Source organism: Anolis sagrei, chromosome 1, assembly GCF_037176765.1.
Source record: "Anolis sagrei isolate rAnoSag1 chromosome 1, rAnoSag1.mat, whole genome shotgun sequence".
NCBI classification, from domain to species: domain Eukaryota; kingdom Metazoa; phylum Chordata; class Lepidosauria; order Squamata; family Dactyloidae; genus Anolis; species Anolis sagrei.
Genome location: NC_090021.1, coordinates 309,054,975 through 309,064,410, shown reverse-complemented (window position 1 = coordinate 309,064,410; position 9,436 = coordinate 309,054,975).

Here is a 9,436-nt window from a genome sequence, read left to right as displayed (position 1 = left end):
GAATTAAATTATACACTGTAATATGCTTTATGAGACACATTTCACATGTATTTTCAGACAAAATAGCATTTCAATTCCTATTTCAATCCCTAGGGGCAGTGGTAGTGCAGTAGGTTAAACCGTTGAGCTGCTGAACTTGCTGACCATAAGGTTGGCAGTTTGCATCTGCAGGACAGGGTAAGCTCCTGCTGTTAGCCCCAGCTCCTGCCAACCTAGCAGTTCAAAATCATGCAAAGGTGAATAGATCAAAAGGTACTGCCTCAGCAGGAAGGTAAATGGCACTCCATGCAGACATGCCAAGCCACATGACCAGGAGGTATCTGTGGACAATGCAGGCTCTTTGGCTTAAAACTGGAGATGAGCACCACTCCCAAAGCCAGAGATGAACACCATTCCCCAGAGATGAAAGGGGAATCCTTTACCTTAATCTGTGCATCTGTGTTTAATTGTTTCAAGGCATTGAATGTTTGCCTTGTGTCTCTGCATATATTGAAATCTGCCCTGAGTTCCCTGGGGGAGATAGCGTGGAATATCAATAAAGTGTTATTATTAGTAGTGGTAAGAAAAAAACTCATTGTAATATATTGAGTATATGTTTAAAACACAAAGTGGTTTCTTTTTTTTTTTTTAATAGCAGATTAATGTGAAAATAGAAGAGGCTTTGGGTAAAAACATCCAAACTTGATATGGAAAGCAATAGATTCTTTAATCAGTAGTATGTACATTATGTGCTCTTTCAGCCCTGAATTACTCAACACTTAGGGCCCTTCCACACAGCCATGCAATCCAGGGCTGTTCCACACATTCAATAAACCCATTTCGGAGCGGGTTTAAGAAACACACTCCAAAGGGGTTTAAATCCACACAGGCAGGGGGAAAATTGGCTTTCCCCTTTGCCTGTCCACATGCTATCCTGAATACTTCCAGGATAGTATGTGGCTATCCACCCCCCCTACTAAAAATAAAAAGGAAACTTACCAGGAGCCAATTGGCTTCTCTTCCTATCTGAGAGAACACACCAATGATCCCTAAAAGCAGGGGGAGCCAGGAGCGATTCCCCCCTCTTCATTTCGGGTGTCATTGGTATGTTCCATTAGAAAGAAGGAGAAGACAAATGGCTACCACTAACTTTCCTTTTTATTTTTTAGGGTTTTGTGGGGGGTTTGTGGTGGGTTTTGGGGAGGGGATTGGAGCCCTCACAGTTTTCCAGGCTGAATCAGCCTGGAAAACACTGTACTACCGTCTGGACTGCCCCCTCAAAAGTCCAGAACTTTTGAGGGAGAAGTTCAGACAGTCAAAGTAGTGGGTTTATCCCGCACCTTCCAAGGAGGCGCGGAATAAATCCACTATCTAATTAATTTGCTACAAACCAGGGTTTTCTTGGTTTGCAGTGAATTAATTAGAGATTGTCCAGGACATCATCTGGACAGTCCCTTCTTTACTGCGGGAGTAACCACAATAAAGAGGCTGCCTGAATGTGCCCCCAGAATATCAAGGCAGAAAATCCCACAATATCCAGAGAAGGGCCCTCAGATTGGGTTATCTGAGGGCCCTTTCACACTGCCCTTTATTCCAGGATCTGATCCCAGATTATCTACTTTAAACTGGACTATATGAGTATCCACTGGCAGATAAACTGGGATAAACATTAATCTGGGACCAGATCCTGGGATAAAGGGGCAGTGTGGAAGCAGAAAATGTGGGATTTTATTCAGCTGTGTGGAGAATCTCAGCTCCAGAAATATCAGCAGTTAGGCTTAATATTGGTATTAAGCAATATATAAAGTTTAGTATTAGATATATTATGTATCCAAAGGCATTACTGTATTAGTCTCGATAAGTATGCAAAGGTATGCAAAGTCGCCCTAAAGGGCTGAGAATTGCGGTATATAAGCGAAGTAAATAAATAAATAAATAAATAAATGCAAAGGGATCTCTATGTATTGTATATGTATCATCATATAATTTTCTATACTAATTTTAATTTTAATTTTTTCATTGTATATTTGTTTTTTATGCATTCTCCTGAAGAAGGCAAATTATGCTTGGAACCAGCAGAATTCTCATACCATTAAATAGTTTTGGTTGGGAGAAAAATGATAAAGGCAAGAGTGGAATCATCACCCTAACAGAAGCAGATCCACAACCACCCCTATTTAGAGTACAGATGAAAAAAATGTGTCATTTCTTTTCTATTTCACCAAAAGTGAGAACTGTTAATACTCAGGAGACCCACATATGAAGAATAACACAGCAGCAAGAATTTTGCGGAATATTTGCCCTGTATTGCAGATTACAAAGTGTGTCAGGAAATAATTCTGCACAAAATGTATATGGATTTTTAGAGTGAAAATCACAAAGTTATATTGGAGAAAACATTATGGTTTTTGGTATAGTTTATTTTATTGTTGTGGAATCCAGTTCAACCTTTCAGCTGTGTAAAGAGCAGGGGGGATTTCCCACTTCCCTGTAGCCCCTATGCATCACTACAATTTCTACAATAAGGATTCAGGTATGCTCTAGAGTTAATCTTTATGTGTGTGTACAATTCCACTTTAGTTGCTTATTTCTTTGAATGTTATTTCTCCAAAGAATTTTGAAATGACATAATATAAACCTATTTATGTTTGAACCCCAAAGGGAATAAGCAGAGTATACTTGCAATGTTCATTTTGATTAATCTCTATTTGTTTTGTTTACTGCTCCATTTATTAAAATACTTCAACAATGAAATCTGAACTTACCTTCCAGTAATTTGCAAGCAGTTCATTTTTATTCAGTTTGCATGAATAGTTGCATTTCTTATGCTTGAACAAGTAGAGAAGGTGGGCACAGAAAATACAAGCAGACTTCTTAGAAGTATTTCACACTGTGCATCCTATTAGTGACTCATACAAGTGCAAGTCCATCTGTGTATGTCCCATTATTGTTGTCATGGAGGCTTGCATTCTCTTCTTCCCTCTGCAACAGCCAAAGACGCCAAGGAGTTATGAGAGGGGAGTCATAATATAGTTCTGCCTGAGTAGCTTTCATGCTATGCTTGGCATACTTCTGAATGGATGTCCCCAAGAAAAGAAAATTCTGTGTAAGCTGCCTCTCATATTTGATATGCCCATAGGCTTAGATGGCAGAAGAACTGCTACAGAAGCTGTAGAGGACTAAATTAAGAGCTTCTCTTTACCTGCCAGTTATTTCAGAAATGCTCCAGACTGACGCTAGGAAGATTTCTACACATTCCATGCCTGACTTGTGGTAACAGTGGGGTGGAATCTACATAGTCCAACCAGGCCAAAATTGATTAAGCCCAGGTGGACCGTCACTGTCACTGCTGTTTGATGACCACAAAGCTTCAGGAGAGCACCTTGCTGTCATGGGCCAGGAGCTCTCTTGGCCCACAACAGGATCAGGATCTTTCTTGGGGTTCTGTGGCTGTGCTCATCTGCAGCAATGATTGTAACATGAGCTTAATCTCTTCCATTTTCCCTGCACTGATAAGATGAGTAACCTGTTTAATTCTCCAGCATTATGAACCAGAACTCTCTGGACATCACATAGTAACTTCTGGACAACTACTGTTTTTTTGGTCTATGTAGGGAAACTCTATATTAAGGAAGGAGATAATGATAGGGATAATTTTGTTTTGTGTATTGTCAAAGGCTTTCATGGCCAGAATCACTGGGTTGTTGTAGGTTTTTCGGGCTGTATGGCCATGTTCTAGAAGCATTCTCTCCTGACATTTTGCCTGCATCTGACCTCACAATCTCAAAGGATGCCTACCATAGATGCAGGCAAAACGTCAGAAGAGAACGCTTCTAGAACATTGCCATACAGCCCAAAAAACCTAGAGCAACCCAATTTTGTTTTGGGTTGCTGTAAGTTTTTTGGGCTGTATGGCCATGTTCCAGAACATGGCCTTTGACAATACATAGTTTTGTTTTATTTGTGCCTTCTTTAAAAACATGATTTTTTTTAAAGAGCAGGTGAAAATTGCCTGTATCCTATCTTCAGAGAAGGTTAAAGAACAGACACTTTCATTTGGAAACTTTAGCTGAATATGGGCTCCTGCACAGTGATACATTGCTGTGACACATTGCAGGCTGCTTGGTAAGGTAACATCAGAAGTCTTCAATCAAATGAAGAGACTCCACATGGCACGTTGTCCCAACTCCTGACAACATCCTTCTAGGAAGGAGTTGTTGTATAGACTCATGTGTCTCTAAGTTGTTTCCTTTGCTCAAGAAGAAACCAGTGGCCACTATCCCATATATGTTAGTTTTGATTATCCTTTTTTGATTATTGCATGCAATGTATGCTGTGTGGGGCTGTGTTTGAAGAATATTTGGAAACTTTAGCTGATTCAAGAGCTGCAGTTAGATTGTTAACCAGAGGTGGATCTGGGGACATGCTTGTTGCAACAGCTTCACTTGCTACTTGTTTGTTTTCAGACAAAATTCTGGTTATAACCTACAAGGCCTGATAAAGGTCAGGTCCAGGTCATCTGAAGGAGCATATATGAATCTGCCTATATCTTCTGATCTTCTGGAGAGCCTCTTCCAGCTACCTCATTGCTTTCCCACATCTCCTGGTGAGAATATGGCTTTCACAGCGATTATTTTCAAGCTCTGGAACTCCCTTCCTATAGAGGTAAAGTTGGAGCCCTCCTCGCCAGCCTTTCACAGGCAGGTGAAACCCTTTTTAATTTAGAAAGCTTTTCAGAGCTGACTGGTCTTTCATGTGCTTTCTCATTTATATTCTTTTTAATGGTATGTTTTTAATTGCTTTTCATTTTTATTGATAGTTTATTACTAATCATGATTATATATTTAACTTTGTACAATGTAAATTTTAGCTGTATCAGTTTTAATTTCTGTAAACTGTCTTGAGTCCCAAGGTTGGAATAATAATATTTAATAATAATAATAATAATAATAATAATAATAATAATAATTTATGCTGGGATTATGATGCATATTCATAACCTAGAGTTATGGATCCATAACTACTCATATTCAGACAGACTATGAATTCTTACTATAAGACTATCTACATGCCACTCTCCACTACCTACCATAACAAGCAGCAGCCACATCAGATGAAAGAGGTTTGTTTGTTCATGTGCTGATCAGGGAACAAAGATACTGTTTCCAGCCCCCTTTTACCAGGGAATGAGGCAATGTCAATCAGAAGCAGATGCCTATCACAAAAGCTTGTCATAGTATTGCTTGCTAGTGGAAGTATTTTGAAATATCCTTCTCTTTCTGCACCAATCAGGGGCTGAACATAATTTCCTTCATGCAGTGAAGCTGCTGGGCTTATGGGGATTGTGCCAGGAGATTTTACTTATATACATATACCTAATGTAGAATATTGGTTGTTGTTGTTATTGTTGTTGTTACTATTCACACTCCAGTATTTCTAAAAAGGTGTAAGAAAGGCTCCTCACATGCCTTTGTTGTCTATTCAACCATTCTAACTAAATTGAAGAAGAATAACCTCAAGATTGCATTTCACCTTGACCGTGGCTTCTAATTGCTTTTTAGAATGCTATCCTATAATAGATTAGATTGTTTGTCCATCTTGCTCTCTACATTGTTTCCTTTCAGTCACAGCTTACCCAAAACCCAGAGGTCTTTCATATCAACTACTGTTATCTTTTCAAATGCAAATTGAACATGAGACCTTCTACATGAAAACTTGGGCTCTATGCGCTATGTCCCCTTAATTGTATTTAATCCCCCAGTTCCAACCATACAGTAGGGATCAGCATGGTGAGGCTATTGAGTAGCATATGACCTTCCAAGGCTGTTTTTGTCAACCCTCAGCCATGCCAGACTCCCCAGATGGGTGCTTTTCTTGCAAAAATGGGAGGGGGGCATTGAATTGTCTCTCTTGGAGGCTTCACATTTTTCAAAACAAATTTCTGGCAACATCCTTGGGAGAAAGGTGGCTTTTTAGCTGCCTAGATTTGTTTTGGGAAAGAAAATTTGCTTTAGATGTGTGACAGTTACTGTTTCTTGCTAAACTGCATGTCCTCATACAGATCAGCTCAAGCACTGTGATCTGTGGAGGAGGCCCTTCTCTCGGTCCCATCCCTGTCTCAAGCATGTCTGGTGGGAACGAAAGAGGGGGCCTTCTCTGTTATCTCTTTCCATCTCCCTCCCAAAAGAACTGAAAACAGCTCCTTCCCTCCTCTCCTTTAAGAAGCTGTTAAAAACTCACTTGTGTGCTCAAGTATATGGTCCATCGTACCTTAGGGACCGCCTCTCCTTCTCCCATTGTCGGAGGTTGCAACGACCAGCCCAACGCGACTTACTCTATATACCGGGTCCTAGAGAAGTGCACTTGGAAAGTACCAGACACAGGGCTTTTTCTATTTCTGCCCCTGCCTTATGGAATTCCTTGCCGCCCTACATGAGAGCCATGCGTGACTTAGGGCCTTTTACTCAAGCACATAAGACCTGGCTTTTTACTAGAGCATTCGATCCCTGTTAATTTTTAATTTTTGTATGTATGTATTTTATCTTTTACAATTTAGCTGTAAATCGCCTAGAACACTCTCGGATGGAGGGCAATTAATAAGTAATTAAATGATGATGATGATGATATGGAGAAGAGGACGACTAGTACTCTATTTAAATTTTGACTCAGCTCATGGAAACCTACCTATGCCTATTGTTAACTGCATGATTTGTTTTAAATGTGTTAATTACCTCTGATCATTAATAGAGTCATTAGAGAAATGTGTCCCAATTATTTTACTTTGTATATTTAAATTTCACACTTGTTATTATTTTATAAGTATATCCTATTTGAAGTGCTTTATTATGTTAGGTTTCTCAGGCATCAAATTTCTGCCAATCTTTTGTTGTTTCTTTGTCCTTTTGGGAGATAGGGCAGTATAATAATAGTAGTAGTAGTAGTAGTAGTAGTAATAATAATAATAATAATAATAATAATAAACATTGGCCAATATTCTAAATCACCACACAGAACTACAGTGATGTATCTACATTTGACAAACCTAGGTTTTGGGCTGATAGCATGCCATTCAATTGGAAATGAAATTGGTAGCACTCTCCTGGTTGCACAATGGTTTGAGAATGAGCAGATTCCTTGAAGTCTGTTTTTTTAATATAATTTTATTGATAAAATATAGAAAATATGGAGGGGTACAAGAATCGATATAGGTCCTCATCACATGGAAGTCCTTGATGCAGGGGACAGCGGGGGAAGCCATAGAGCAGTAGGATAAATTGTGGGGCACTGGGGCAAATCCATCACCCAGAGCTCCACATCACATGCTTGGCCATTGCATGCCAGAAAGCATACATTTCGGGTTTGCTCCCATGCTGTCCCCAGCATTTTCAATCTGAACACTGGTAGTCTCCTGTGTTCAGATTTCCCTGTCAGAAAATACTTTTCCAATGAAGTCAGCATGGAGCCCCACTGGAAGTAACTGTTCAGCATATGATGAGATCCAGAGGGCTCCATGCTGGCTGCATTAGCGTAGTGTTCTAGGATGAATAAATTTCCAAATATGATGAGTTTGTAAGGTAGGGACTTTTAAAAAACATCTTATATTATCATCTTCTCCCATCATCATGTAATACAAAGAAGGGGTTTAGAATGTTAAAAAGAAGGAAAGAAAAAAGGAAAAAAATCATTTCTTATTTAGACTCAAACAAAAGAATAAAAAATGAGTAGAGAATATAGAGAAACATAGAAGATAGGAAAGTTATGGCATAGATAAAATAAAGCCCTATCTTATACTTCCTGTCTTAATACTGCTGTCTTCTTCATAATCATTATTGTCTTGTGTCTTCTTACTTCTGGTAGATTAACTTTCAGGATCCTTTGAATAACACTGGCACAGATCTGTTGAAGTCTAGTCACAACTGCTTGTCTTACTTAGCTCTTTGACTGGGAGAACAGTGGTCACATCAAGGCCACAATCTGCAGTACCTCAGAAACCCTTCAGGTGAGGTACTGCCAATCTGAAATGGTAGGTTTCTGGCAAAACTTTCAATAATTAATTACCATAAATGTGACATATGTGAAGCCCAGGAGACTTATGAGACTTTAAATTCAGTTTACAACCTCGTAATTCCTGAACATGATGCTAGTCATGCATGTAATTTTTCTAAAATGAATGTAAAATTAATGTTCTAGAAGATGATCTTGTTTCTCCCATTAATGATAATTCTCATACATTAATACCAACATCCATGATATCCTTCTGAAACAGTTGTCTGAGCTGGGAATGGGTGAGATAAATTTTAAGTTATCATTTTGCACTCATACATAGATGTCCACTTCCAGAAGATGATGCTAGGCTGGTTCCCAATTTACTCTCCAGCATCTTTGCTTTGAGCCTTGCAATTTTGTATTTTATCTTATGTGATGTTTTAACACCAACATTAAAGGCATTGGCAAGAACATTTTGATGTTTAAAGCAGCCCTTTTTCCCTTCTGTTCAGAACCAGGTGATGCTATGAGTGTCTTAAACTGTGATCAGTAATAGACTGCATAAAAGCCAACACCCTTCTCATGCTTTTGTTCAGCTGAGCACAGAGAGGAAATTCAGAAGAGTCCTTTATCTAAATTAATAGTGTTCTGTCTGTTTTAGAAAGGATTGCACTCTCTGATGACCAGGTTCATAATTTGAAGATTTTACTGGATCCACTGGTGCAGGTTTACTTTTCACGGATACAATATCTCAGCTTCTACCCTACCAGGAGATGGATGCTAGGCCTTAATTATCCGTGCTCTTGCTGTAACCTTACTTTTAATGCTGCCTTTGAAGACAGTCCAGAAATGGCAATAATTGTGGTAGATGTGTTTGAATGGTTTGTTAGAATGGCCTGGTCTAAGTTTAAGTTTTCTGTATGGGGTCTGGGAAAGTTACTTGTGGCTTTGGAAATCTCTTATCAGTCTGCATGATTACTTTGAGGAACTCAAGGAAGATGTGTGAACAGAACAGCAAGAATATCTGGGATGAAATATGTCACCAAAGAAATCTGAGCATATTATGTTGCCCTGTGTCATATGGACTCCTTTCAATTTGCTATACAGCCCAATTCAACACACTGATTTCCATGTATAACTTAGGTAAAGGTGGCTGTGAAGAAATGTGGAGTTTGTTTCCAAAAGGTACCAAATCTATCTGATAGGACTGTGCAAAAATCCGGATATAGGTCATAAGTTGTGATTTGGTAAATCTGTACTTACAACCGGCATTATGATGCCAATGTGTGCCCCCCTCCCCACAAAAAAAGCAAAAAAACAAATGAAAACAGCCATCTACAGAAATTTTGTAAAAATTTCATTATTTTTCTTAGTTCTTTAGTGGGCGGTGCAGGCAGATTTGATATGCCACATGCTCTCCTTAGCCTATCAGTGCTGAGGGAGAGAGGAAGGGAGGAGGTACTCCTGATGT